The 14,476-nt window shown below is 42.0% G+C and overlaps 1 protein-coding gene across 1 annotated transcript in view; it reads right to left on the reverse strand.

Moving 5' to 3' along the window:
- Window positions 1-14,476, reverse strand: part of GRIN2B (glutamate receptor, ionotropic, N-methyl D-aspartate 2B) — a 448,376-nt gene that overhangs the window by 126,289 nt on the left and 307,611 nt on the right. The window lies entirely within an intron of this gene.

The raw sequence follows: 14,476 nt of genomic DNA on the forward strand, positions 1-14,476 counted from the left end.
TTTTCTCTTATTTAGGCAAAATGATACCTTGTAGAGAAACTCAGGAAAAACTAATTTAAAGAGCAGACTGTAATATTAATTTATAATTACTTGAGACAGGTTAAAAATAGTTTGTCTTCCAGTAGATTAAACATTTTCTCTGAAATTATATTTATACCATTAATTTATTTTGCAAACCATTCTTCACAAATCATATTATGAAAGGTTCAAGTTTGGGCTAGTCCATATCTCAGTTATTTAAATTCTAAATGAGTGGGGTTAAGTTAATGAGATATTAAAGTATATTAAATTCTAAATTAGTATTGTTAAGTTAATGAGATATTAAAATTTCTTGAAGGCTGACTGATATAAATTTAATGTACTTCTCCTACTGGTGGTGAGAAATGTGCCTCAGCCCCTTAGTAGTTTGCACTGAACTGAATTCATGTTGGGGTAAGGGGTGATGTGTCAATTCACCATCGATTACAAAGAAAAAGTCTTTTCAGCCCCCTTGGCCTAACAATGAAAAATTTCTGAGAGCTATTACCTGGATTCTGTTTCACAACTGAATACCGTGAATTAGTTTAATCTGACATGAAAGAAAATAGAAGAGGATTGTTGGGAGTCACCCAACAACCCCTGGATAGAGGAAGGTGGAAAACATTAACTTTCCTCCAGAAAGATGCTATTTCTGATCAATCATCAAGTCAATGAGAATTCTGAGGGGTTCCGTCACCAGCTGTGATGACCTCCTATCTACCTATCTGCACCCTTTCACCAAATGGGGTCAAGGTGATGGGCCATGGCCAGGAAACAATTCTCTCTGGACTCACCTATGGGTCCATCTGGGATCAGACCCAGAAACTTGTTCTCATTAGTAAGATATCCAACACACAAATGAATGAAAAAGCCTGGACAACACCCCCAAATGCTTATGATGAGAGGTGAGTAGAAAGAAAATAAAAGAGAGAAACAGAATAAGTAAAGAAGGAAATATAGCATGTATAAAACACACACACACACACACACACACACACACACACACACACACACACACACCCACCCACCCATACTGCAACAAGCTGTGCAGCAAGGTGTTTAAGAGCAAGAAAGCTGTAGTCACACACCCTCTGTTCAAATCCTGGACCTACCAGTTCTGAAGTTGAGTGATCTCACAAGTTATTCAACCTTTCTCTCAGTTTCTTCGCCATAAAAAATGTGAATAATAACAGTACCTATCTTACAGAGTTGTTGTGAGGATTCAGTGTTTCAACATACATAAAGAACTTCGAATTATCCCTAACACAGAGCAAGCATTATGTGTTAGTGGCTGTTACTGTTGTGATTATCATTATCATTATTACCTTTTTTAAAATATTGCCTGGGTGTCAGAGGATGTTAGCATTTGCAGGGACTTTTGGATCACAGGGTAACTTTTCACATTTAGGGCAGAACACACCGAGGCCTGGGGATGTGCTGGCACGCTTTGGCCTGTTCCGTTGTATCTGGGTCTCCTAATTCCTGGATCTCTGCTTTTCCATAATACCACCCTCCAATACACTTCCTCTCATTGCTGCACTCTCCCCAACTATTAAGGCTTGGGAACATTTGTTTTGTTCTTACCATGATTAGTTATCCCTGTTAGATTTTTTGCAGCGGACGATCACTTAATCATTCTACTTCAATATAAAGTTCACTTTCTAAGGAAGGTAAAAGATGAGCTCACATCTCTATGATTTTAATCTGGAATAAATGACTCCTCAAAATGCTCCCATTCTGACCTCCCAGAGCCCTGCTGTGAACATTATGTAATTCTCTTTAAAAATCCCTTCAGAGAGGGCACACTACTGCTTGTGTGTGAAGATGGTACACTTCCTTAGGGAACTAGCGAGGCTGCCTTTTGATGCCAATTAATCAAATGTGCAGAACACCAAAGCTGTTTCTCATTTAGTTCTGTGCACAGAACTCAGCAATGAAAAAGAAAATTCCTCCTTCTCCTCATGCTCATAACCCTTAGTCACCTTTGCTGTGGGCAAGACCTGGTAAGGTGCTACGGGAAAGCCAGGCTTACCAGACATAGTTAGGAAGGTGGGAAGGAACCGAGTAACTCTTCTGGGTGATGTCACTGGATTTTTTTTTTCCTTTTAGTTTATATTTCCCTGTGGTACATACGTTAAAATAACTTTCTTTCTCAAAACACTGAATAAAAATCTTTCCTTCTTCCACAGATTAAGTGCTCAATATGTTGGAATGTAGCCCAGTGCAGGCTATTAAAACCAAAAGGTGGGAACTTATCAGAGAAAATGCCAGGACAGATCAAAGGCTAGCACAGAGTACACTGTTCCTACTTCTTTATGCCTACTAATGATTTTAAGGTAAAGGCCTGCCTTCCAGACATCCACTTTAGCTCACAGCTGGCAATACTACTCAGGGGTTATGTCAATGCTAGCCAAACAATGACTGGCAAAGATTTCTCTAGAACATTCACATTCCTTCCTGTGAACTTTCAGACATACTGAAAGAAACCCCAGGTGTATGTGCCCAAGAAGCTCTGGTCAAGGACCCAAAGTAACCTGGGCATGACATTAAGGGGAAAGAATATGGAGGCTTTTCTCTTCCTTTCGACATTTCCCCATTTCTTCAATTTGTTCTTCATTCTTCTGGAACTTCTCTCTGTTCTCTCTTACACCTTGGGTGATCAATGAAATCAATGCATGGGAAATATCTTCATATACACAGTTCCTGCCCCCTCTATAGCTACCATATGCTTAACTTCACAATCCCTTCTAACATCTCCACGGAAGGGGGTAAAATGGGTGGATAAATATATGCTGAACTAGTGATGGCTTCAGTTATGGAGACTGGGAATGAAGGTTTTGAGAACTGTCACCCATGTTATAATTTAATTTTCCAGTAATGGTTGGCAGAGTTCAGTAGAGATTTCTAGAAGCCATTATGTTGAATGGGGAGGTGAGGAGGATCAAAGGAGGGAGGATACTCCAGGAGCAGGGAGAAGTTTTCCAACGGACAGTGGTCTCAAGATGCCTGGGTAAAGATTATGTCTTTAGAGGATATAGGCACATTATGCTATGGATACAAGGCAGAGAGCGTGGTGGAGGCTGCAGACTCATTCGAGAACACATCCCCGCCTTTGGAAAACCCAGGCATGAACCACATCTGCCATGCAGATAAAGCCCTTTCACATAGGGAACAAAATGATTTTTCCCAAGGGAAGACCAGGGTAATGAAAGAGATGCAAAGAGGGATATAATACAGGAGTGGAGAAAGTGAACTCTCGGCAAGGTTAGTTAGCAACAAGGAATTTGTTAATGTGGTTCCTGCAGCAAAGTCTGGAGAACAGCTTTCTGGACTACAGTTCAGTGAGAGGATCAATGCCTAGGGGTGCAGGAAATGTATATTAGTTGGCAGTGAACGGGATATTACGCATCTGAAAACTGTGGGGCCAAATGTGTATATTTAAGGAAAATACACCAAGATGAAAACCATCATACAATGGTGCTGGTCAAAGGTGACCAAACCCACATCTTAAGTTTCTAGAGTTTTTGTAAGTTTTGCTCTAACTCACAGTACAGTATGGCACTCTTTCTAGATCAAGTAGGAATAGAGAGGTCAGAGGAAAGTCAAACTTATTTATTTATTTCGTTAAAGACACCCATTGAGCTTTCCCAATATTCTAAGATGGGATTGACCCTGGGGTCATAATTTCAAGCAAGGTGAGGTCAAGGGTTTATTTAAGACAAATCTTACTTCCTTCTTTCCTTATCCTCAGGAGGATAGCACCATGAACCCCAAATGCATCTTCACAGGGAAGCTGAAAGAAACATGTAATCATCTCTCCCTGCTGTACCATGTGGGGGCTAGAAATCGGCTGTTCCTTCTTTGTCAGGGGATCCTAGCTCTTTCTCTCCCTCTGTAGGTTGATGTTTCCATGGAAACATGCTCTTTAATGCTTCTGAAATTACTGTGCATTTATACCATTAACTCTTTGTTGACCAGGGCAGATGACAAAGAGATTTTCCAACCCCACTGAGAAGTAATTCTATTTTCTATCTCTTCTTACTGCAAACTTTACTAAAAAAAAAAAGTAATTGACACCTGATGGCCCTATTTCCCCACTAGGCATCATTCCTTAACCCTTACAATAATGGCTTTTGCCTCTATCTTCTACTGCAATGGCTCCTACTAAGTCATCAGTAACCAAAGCGAGGTTGCCATGGTTTTGGATGTTTGTGCCCTCCAAACCTCATGTTAAAATTTGATCCTCAATGTTGAAGGCAGGGCCTAATGGGAGGTGTTTGGGTCATGAAAGATGAATGCCCTCCCTTGGGGGTGAGTGAGTTCTCACTCTATTAGTTTCCGTAAGGGCTGATTGTTAAAAAGATTCTGGCACCTCCCCCTCTCCGGCTTCCTCTCTCCACACGTGATCTCTGCACATGCCGGCTCCGCTTCACCTTCCGCCATGAGCGGAAGCAGCCTGGGACCCTCAGCAGATGCAGATGCCCAATCTTGAACTTTCCAGCCATCGGAATCATAAGCCAAATAAACCTTCTTTCGTTATAAATTGCCCAGCCTCACGTATTCCTTCAGAACAACACAAAATGGACTAAGATAAAAGTCAATGAAAATACAATCGGTAATGTTTGCTCCATCCTCACCCCCCAGACATTACACAGCCTCTAACAGCTGACACTCTCCAATTTTTGACAAGTCCCCTTTCCTTTGTTCATCTGTTGTTTAAAGTAAGATAACATATTGGTCCTCTGTATACCTCTCAGGCCAGTCCTCTCTCCTTTTCTGTCCACTTTCACTTGAAACTCCCTAATTTGGGGGTATTCCAAGACTCAGCTGTGATCCCAGGCTCTCTCCCTCTGAGATGCATTCACAGCCATCACATTGATAATCATGCCACGGCCCCCCAAATCTCCAACGCAGGTCCCACCTCTTGTCTGACATTCAGTTCAGTATTTCTGATTGGACTGTTTTACCTGAGTGCTCTGATATCTGGCCAGATTTAACATGACCAAGTCCCAGCCAGGTTCCCTATGTCTTTAAACAAAGAGACCACCGCCCTTACAGCTTTAAAATTCTGATACAGATTTGACTTCCCTCTTTCTGTTATAATTGCCTCTTTGCCACATGAATAAAAAGGAGAACATGCTGGCTGCTTTAGGCACTGCATTCCCAGAACCAATCAAATGAGTTAACAAGTCAACTGTAGTTTAGAATTTTGTATAAAAATATGCTGATTAACATTTTTTTCCCTTTTCAACACCACAGTTTTAGAGTTTTGTCTCCCCAAGGTAAATGAATCTCACAGCTTTCTAATCTTTAAGTGAAATTGCTTGGAAGTCATACTTTTGCTCTGGCTACTCAATAAAGAAAGAAAAAAATCCAACAATGCTACCATTTATTGAGCATATGCCAGGTACTGTTCTGGATGCTTTAGATTATTTTAAATTCTCACATCAATGCTACAAAATAATGGTCAAATATTATAATAAGAGCCCAAGGTTGGTGGCACTGGGAGCTGCATCCACCACTTTTGAGTGATTCTAAAGCCTGTGTTTCTTCCACTGCCTCACGGTAGGAATGTTGTTGTCAAGAGAAGCAATGGTCAGAAGAGAAGGAGACAAAGAAGCCACAAACTTCTGGCATGGTAGAGCTAAAATCCAAATTCAGATGGGAATGGCTCCAAGGCAGGGCTCTTAGTCATTATTTACACTACCCACCAGCTGCCCATCAGTGGCTTTCAATTGTCCCCGATGCCAGTGCCATAATCATGGACTACAGGGAAGAGGAGGGAACACACAGGTTCTCCATAGTCTCCCTAAGAAAGACTGGAGGCACATTGCTGGTCAGGAGAGCTGTTCATAGGATAATAAGAGAACTGTGGTCTCTAGGGACTGTCAATCTGTCATACTTCACAAGCACTAAGCACCAAAAAAGTGAAGAAATGGAATTAATTTACCTCGTAAGAAAACAGGAGACAAACCACAAAGCAGTAAGCTTGACTCAAGTTAGAGAGGAATTAATTCTCAGATCACGCTCTGGGAGGAAGTCAGTTATGAAAGTCTAGGACTATATTCTTGGAGCTCTTGTCAGAGGCTGACGACAAGAGCTGGAATATTTATTTTGCTCAGTTAAGACTGGAAGAAGTTTATCCTGGTTTGGCACAGAATATCCAAGTTCTCTCTGGACTTAAAAATACAATATTAAAGTATTTCTTTGGAGCTATAATCAACCCTCAATAAGGGAGGCGTAACTACACTTACGACCTGGGCAATCAAATACTTAGATTACTCTCAGCACTTAACCTCGTGGGATAATACTCCCTTCCCTTGCGAATGCTCTCTTTCTAGGTCCCATCATGCTATGTTATCTTGGTTCTTCTTCAATTGTGATTGTTCCTTCTGTAGCTTCTTTGCTGGTTGCTTTTATTTATCTTTTCCCTCATTTGGCTTACTTTTTTTTTTTTTTTAAGGAAATTCAGGATGGGCTCTCTGTTCATTTCTCTTTTCATGCAGGTGTCAGCCATTCCCATGGCCTCAGTTCTTCTTCTAACTACATAAGACCCCACTCTACAACTGCAGTCCTGACCTCTTCTCATTCCCCACTTCCATTCCTTGCTGGCCATTTCCACTTGCATTCCCTGTTACAAACTCTCACTGCCTGAAATGGATTCGCTTTATCTTCCCCCTTGAAATAGCTGACTTTGTAACTCCTCCTTGCAAAGGTGCCTGGCATATAGCAGGCACCCAGGAACTATAAATTAGCCCTATTCCTGTAGTCTTGAAACCTCCCAGGTGTCTCTGACCTCTTTTCTTAATTTCCCATGCCCAATCAGTCACCTCAAACTTTCCTCTCTTTACAAAATAATTCTTACATTTGTCCCTTCCTTTCTACTCCTGCAACTTTCATCCTAGACCAGTCCTGTATCAGCTGATAACCAGATTCCTGCAGCAGTCCCCTCCTGGGACCTTATATCACTGCCCCCCCATACCATCCTCATTTAATTTTACTGTAAAACTTCACAGTGCTGTGTCACTACTTGTTCAAAAATCTCCAGTGGCTCCCCACTACCTAGAATCAAAGTCTGCCCTCAGTCAAGGCCCCCTACCTCCTGGCCCCACCTATCTGTTTGGAATTCTCTCATTTTCTCTATATGAATCTTTGCTGAAGTCAAGTGGTATCTCCACTGCCCCCTGAACAAACGTTACTTACACTTCCCTGTATAATCCAAATGTTGCTGATGCTTCTGCACTCTGATCAAATCTTACCTTCTCTCTACACTTTCCTAACCATCCAAGGCCCGTCTCTCCTCCTGTATCCTCTAGATCCAGTCCACAATTCCACATTCCACTTATTGATCACCTGGCCTATTTTGTTCCTTTTTATTAACTTTTGTTTGTCGGTGTCTTGTCTTCCATGACACACAATACACTGTTCAAAGGTAAAAATCAAATCCTGTCCTTCTATCATTCCTTGCAGAATCCACATTAGTGCCTTGCTTGCGGTAACTATTCAATAAATGCTTAGTGATGTGTTTTTAGCTAGTCTCGAAATCCTCCTTGCTGCTTTCTCATTCCCCCACCTCTATGTCATACATACAACAATCTATCCATCCATCCACCCATCTATGTATCTATCTCACACTCTCTTCTCTCTCTCTCTCACACACAGACACAGACACACACACACATGCATAAACACACGTGGTATTGAGTACTGATTCCCTGTGGAAGATTCTAAAGAATATATACCTGCAATCTTTCTTTTCTAAAATCAGTGAGATGAAAAGTGGGACGGACTTCATTCTTACACAGGCCCTTTTGAAACTTCTCCCTTTTAGTGTTTTCCTCATTACATTGTCCATAAAAAAACAGATCTGTCTGTGAGACTCCTGTCACCTAACCAAGTCCCGATCCTTTCCGCATGGTTTGGGACCTGAAGAGAGAGCTGACACAGAAGTGAACATAATTCATGATCACTGGATATATCAAAGTGATTTCTGTTTGTTTCTGAAGTATCATATTCCACACAAGAAAGAAAAATGAATAAAACTTCTTGATATTGGGGTTGCTGGAAATACTTTTATTTTTTTAGTTTAAAAAATAAAAGCAATGGGGGAACCTGAAACATATGTAAAAATTAATATTTGAATGTTCTTTACCAATGTAAGTCCACTTTGTTAGTTTGATAATAGGAAGAAATAGAATTCATTTAACTTATAACATTGAGATGAAAAGGTCTTTAAAATGAATTCAGAGAAACAGAAGGGAAATTTATTTGTTATTTGTTTTCTAGTATTTTTTGATTTTTGAGAAAAATTTAAAATATCCTTGGGGACAGAGGGCGCAGTGGATAGCTTTTACCCAATCATCACACGGTTGGGTGCAAATAACTACAAAATCCCTCTCCCGCTCCCTAACCCCTACACACACAGCAGCAAGATGAGAGCAAACCATTGCCATTCACATGGTCTCCTCTACATTTGGCCCAACTCTTGATAACCCAGGATGTTAATATCTTCAGGGAGGCCTGTGGGTCAAGCAAATAATGCACAAAGTGAATATTTCACGGATGGGAATTAAGAGTTGAGGATAGTTCAGACATTCTCCTTTGTAGATAACACCAGGATACGAAGCAGTAGTCCACGTGGAAATCAGAAAGGTACTGTTAATAAGTTTCTCTGAACCTCAGTAACGATTTAATCCCTGTGAAAGCAGAGGGAAGTTAATTTGATTAACACTTGCCTGAATTCCCTCGAATTCTTGGGCATCCTAGCATAACCTGGAGGAATTGAACATTTAAGTCCATGTTTTTTTTTCTCTCTCTTTCCCAGTAACTGCCAGGTTGCTTTGATTATATAAAGTTAAAAACACACTCAATATGATTGGGGGAAAGGTAGCAAAACAGCTGGAAGAAATGCAGCGTGTGGTGTCTTCAATTGCAAAGAGGGTGGGGGTGGGTGTACAAGAGATAGAAATGTGAGAGAACAAGCACACACTGGAGAGAAATGAAGAGATGGAGAGAAGATGAAACAGCATGCAGCATGCCGGATAACATCTCCATGGCAACCACATTACATGTACAGAGAACTGCCAAAATAAGTCAAGATCCAAGTAAGTAGGTGTTGGTGGAGAGAGAAGATAAGAGCTTAGTGATGGACAAAAACCACCTAGAGGAGATGAATTATTTTTGTGAATTTAACTCTTCTTCCCATTTCTTTTTCTAACCACAACCAAAGCTCCAGCTTAAGTGAGAATGCATCTCAAGTGTTGCTGCTGCCAATTCCAAATCTCATCAAGGAAGGTCTCAGGACTGTATGAATGAGGCTTAAAGAGCCCCTGATTGAAGCCAAAAGAGGAAAATTGAGTGAGGTACATAATTTCCCTGTAGCCATTAGCTTGCTTTCCCAATTTTTTTCAGCAATTTGTATAGAAGGAATATACTTGTTTTCATTTTCCAGGTAGTTTCAGTGGGGAAAGCAACATTGATGAAAACGCCATTGGGCGTGCAAAGAGGGGTGCAGTAATGACAGGTGCAAAGTTCATGCATTAGTGGTCTAGGAGGCCCATTGGTGACATCTATCCCTGTAATACAGGGAGAATCCTATTCAAAATATAGTCCAGATGTCCTTGGAGAATACAAGTGCTCAGAAATACAGCACGTCCTTGAATAACATCATTTTGTTCAACTCATTTTCTTACATAGATGGAAAAAAAAATGGATTTCCAGCCAGGTGGGGCCCCTGTCTGTGTGGCGTCTGGGCGTTGTTCTCCCCACGTCTGTGTGGGTTTCCTCTGGTTACCCTGGTTTCCTCCCACATCGTAAAGCTGTGCACAGTAGGTGAACTGGCGTGTCTACATGATCCAGTGTGAGTGAGCGTGGGCGTGTGTGAGTGTGCCCTGAGATGGGCTGGCGTCCTGCCCAGGGCTGGTTCCCAGCTTGGCCCTGAGCTGCCGGGACAGGCTCCAGCCACCCAAGACCCTGAACCGGAATAAGTGCATAAATAATCATCTTACTTGTATCTATGAATCTTTCTGAAATGCCTATATAACTCACATTTATGTCAATATTTAATATTAGAAATTTCTTGGCTTTTATTTATAAGTTTGGTGATGTTTTTGTGATCAGAAGTATTCCATAGGAACTTTACTCTTGTTTATATCAATTAGTCGATGGTCAAATTAGTTTTGTTCTGTATTGTGTCGCTTAAAGTCACAGTTTCCAACAACCTATCAATGATGCTAAATGAGGACTTACTGTATGTTTCCTGGGACATTTCACATTACCCAGCAAATATAAATTAAAGAAAATATAATTAAATATAAATCTTAAATATAAAGAAAAAACCACAAAGCATGGTATATACTTTATAGCCATTCTTTTATACTTTTAGATCATCACATGTAAGAACCACAAGATCTCCAGGATTTCTGTGTCTTCAGCAGCAGCCACAGAGAGCCCGTGACAGCAGGCTACATGGGCTGCTTCTCGCAGGTTCACATTGAGAGGCTGCATGTCACTGATACTCACCTGGGAGCCTGTTAGAAATATGGATTCCTGGGCCACACCGAGAGACAGGGATTCAATATGCCCAGGATGGAGCCTAAGAATATGCATTTATAGCTCCCCGGGTGGTCTGCCGTGTAGACAGCATACATCCCTCTTTCCCCTCCTCGGCTGACTACCCTACTCTGTGCCTTGCCAAGTGTGAGGAGATGCTTTCTTCACCCTCAGAAATAGCAGAACCATCAAACCCATCAAAGGGTTGTCCCTATGGCACTCACCAGGACAGAAAAATGTCATTCTGCACTGAAAACTGAGTCTGAGACCAGCTGTGGTCACCAGCTCCTCCAACAAGGAGAGACTGCTCTCAGAGCCATTCTCCTGTAAATGCTGGGGGAGAGGGCAGAGAGGCAAACCCGGGAGAAAGAACGTAGTTTCCACCAGAGGTCTAGACAGCAAGTGAGAGTAGTCAGGTCTTAAGGTGAAATAAACAGCCAAATTTTGAATGAGAAATAAACACACTCTTTGTTCTCCCATCCCCCTGACAGAAGTATCCTCTACATCATAACTTTGCCATAAAAATCACAGAAAAGTCAAAGGATCCCTTGGTATCACATACCTCAAAACTCAGTTCTCTTAACCATTTGAGAACACCATCTTCCTTCTGATTTAGATTTATACAGCCGAACATTTGAAGAGACTCTTCCCAAACGAACTAAATAATGTCTATAAGAAGCGAAATTCACTGGGTGAGGCATCTGACAGGAGCAGTGCCAAGCCTATGCAATAAATGCCCATCACGCCTGGTGTCGTGCCAGGCACTGTGAACACAGATATGTAAGAAAAGCGATAGCGTCGCCCGAGCATTGACTCTGTCACGGGTGTTTTGTGTATGTGACCTGATGTAATCCCATGTCACAGATGAGGAGACTAAGGCTCAGAAAGGTGACTGATTTTGGCAAAGTCATGCCACTAATAAATGACAGGTTGGAATTAAAATTGAGGTTTAATATGATCCCCAAATTACACTGTTTTAACCCTACTCCATTAGCTCCTTCCCACGGTCTGGTGGGCGGACAGAAATGTACTATATATGCAAAAATTGATATTGCTGACCACACATCCACTCTCCCCCTCTATTTCAGTCCCTAAATGGGCACAAAGAACATATGGAATTATTATGGGAAAAAACTGAATGCCTTCTTTGGAGAAGAGATGAGAAACTTCTCACATTTCTTTTTCCAGGGCTAGGGAAAGGGAAGAAAGTATTTCCATGAATGGAGTAAAGGACTGCATTTTTTTTTTTTTGGTCTCTCTTTGCCTTTCCTTTCATTCTTCCTCTTTCATAGGACTTGAGGCTCTGTGTGCCTCCTACTTCTGAAGTGACTGACTCTGGAGAATGAAGACGGTTGAAAGTGGTGTCAATGACAAGGAACAAGGAACTTGCTGTTTTATGGAAAGCTGCAAAGGAATCCCCGAGGTGTCCATAATACACTGACCCACTCAATTCACCAAGGAGAGAAAAAAAACATGAAAAAACCTTTATCAAGGAAATAAAAGAATCTGTATTTTCTGGGTATATCCCAACAGTTGCATAGGAAACAGTCAGGACAGGAAACCATTGTATGAAGCCTGCATCATTTTCCCTCACCTGTCCCCTTCCCTCCTTTCTGCCTTTCCAAATACTGGCCTGCCACTGTCATCTCTCTGAGGAACACAGCATAGCAATAAGTGACCCAACGTGGCGCAGCTGGGGAAAAGGAAACCCCATCAGTACAACGGTTTTAGGACCACAGAAGTTTCATAAGGAAGTGGGGACACAGGGAGAACACAGGAAGCTGGTGGGGAAGGAGCTTCAGGCCCCCCAGAGGGAGCTATTTTAGCTGGGTCTCAAAGAATGAGCAATTTAGCTGGCAAAGAAGAGAGGGACGGAGAGTCTGCAGAATTTAGCAGGTACGAGAGCAAGAGTGTGTGGGAACGACGAGATGCAGCTGCAGGACACGATAGAGGAAAGGGAATGAGGGCATCAGGGTAGGGAGAAGCAGTGGCGGGTGTAAAGCTGAAAAGAGAGACGGCGCCGATTGTGAAGGTCTTGGACAGGGTGCTGTATTCCTATAAATAAATATCCAAGAAAAGTTTTCAAACAGGGAAGATAAGTGATCCAATTAACTTTCCTAATTAATTTTTTTGTTGTTAAGAAAAATAATATTTGGCATAAAGACAAGTTAAGGAGCTCGTAGTTGAGATAAGAGAAACGATTCAAATCTGAACTGCAGTCTTGGGAACGGTGATTGAATGCTGGAGGATAATCTAAGAAACTATTGTGAAGAGTGGATGGATGTGGACTGTGAAATGTGGATTTAAACACATCCACTGCTCCCTGTCATTGCAGGGAGAAGAAGTAGCTCTGGCCTCTGCAGGCCACTCTCCAGGTACACCACCTTCTGGTTTTGACCTTTCGTATCATTAATATAACTACAGCCTCCTTAGGACTTCAAGGTCAGCGGTAAACTGATGGTTCTTATTAAAATAGGAAGAGGAAGGAGGAGAGAGTCTGAGGTGTCAAGAAGGAAAGGGATCGAATGGTACTTCTACTTGTATCTCTTTAAGGTATCTCCATATTGCTTTCCACAGAGGTTGCACTAGTTTGCAGTCCCACCAACAGTGCATGAGTATTCCTCTCTCTCCGCATCCACGCCAACTTTTATTGTTTTGGGACTGGGCATCTACCCAAAAGAGCAACTGATACTGTATAAGAAAGACACCTGCACCCAAATGTTTACAGCAGCACAATTCACAATTGCAAAGAGGTGGAAACAACCCAAATGTCCATCAATACATGAGTGGATTAATAAAATGCAGTATATGTATACCATGAAGTACTATTCAGCTTTAAGAAACAGTGGTGATACAGCACCTCTTGTATACTCCTGGATATAGCTGGAACGCATTCTACTAAGTGAGGTATCCCAAGAATGGAAAGACAAGCACCACATGTACTCACCATCAAATCGGTATTAACTGATCAACACATAAGTGCACATATGAGAATAACATCTATTGGATGTTGGGCAGGGGGGAGGGGGGCACGGGTATATGCATACACAAAGAGTGCAATGCGCACCACCCGAAGGATGGACATATTTGAAACTCGGACTTGGGCGGGGAGGCAAAGGCAACATACGTAACCTAAACATCTGGATCCCCATAATATGCTGAAATAAAAAAAAAAAAAAAAAAAAAGAAGGAAAGGGAGCTTGGAGCAGGAACAAAGACCGAGTAGGGTACAGCATGCTTGTTCTGTGTATCGGAAGATCACGCTGGCAGGAGTGTGGAGAATGACCTGAGGAAACCAGCATCCCACGAGTAACCTTTTGTCTACCTAACGAAAATTATTTAACCACGTGGGGAGGCCTCTTCTCTTCAGGCTTAGGAACACTGGTTTGGAGTCCCTTTAACTCTTTGCATTGTCCTTGCTCAGCCTTCTCGAAATCACTGATGTCCCTTTCACACAGTGGGATATAGGATGATTACCTCAGTCATGTTTCCAAAGTTCCCACCCTGACCTCCTCTCAAATCTCAGAGATGCTAGTGCATTTTATTTCGAAAAGTTGCCCAGGGTAATTCTAGAATTTACTGCCACCACACAGTCTCACCCCCACTGAAAACTTCTACTTGAATGTGTGCCTGCCCGACGCTGAATGAGAAGAGAGATTGCACACCAATTTGATACTTCAGTGGACTCATATGGACTTGGGCTCCCTCTCATTACGGCATCGTATTACGGGACCATGTTTAAGTCATGGCTCGCTGCGAATCCTGGCTATATTTTGCAATCCCCTTCCATCCTGTTTTCCTGCAAGTGAGCTCTCCATCATCAGTACTAATGGGGGACAGGGAGGGCCTACGTAACCAAAATCAACAGATAGCTCCAAATCTTATCGTAGGCAATTGGTTCAAAATT

Source organism: Propithecus coquereli, unplaced genomic scaffold (genome assembly GCF_000956105.1).
Source record: "Propithecus coquereli isolate 6110/MARCELLA unplaced genomic scaffold, Pcoq_1.0 Scaffold381, whole genome shotgun sequence".
NCBI classification, from domain to species: Eukaryota; Metazoa; Chordata; class Mammalia; order Primates; family Indriidae; genus Propithecus; species Propithecus coquereli.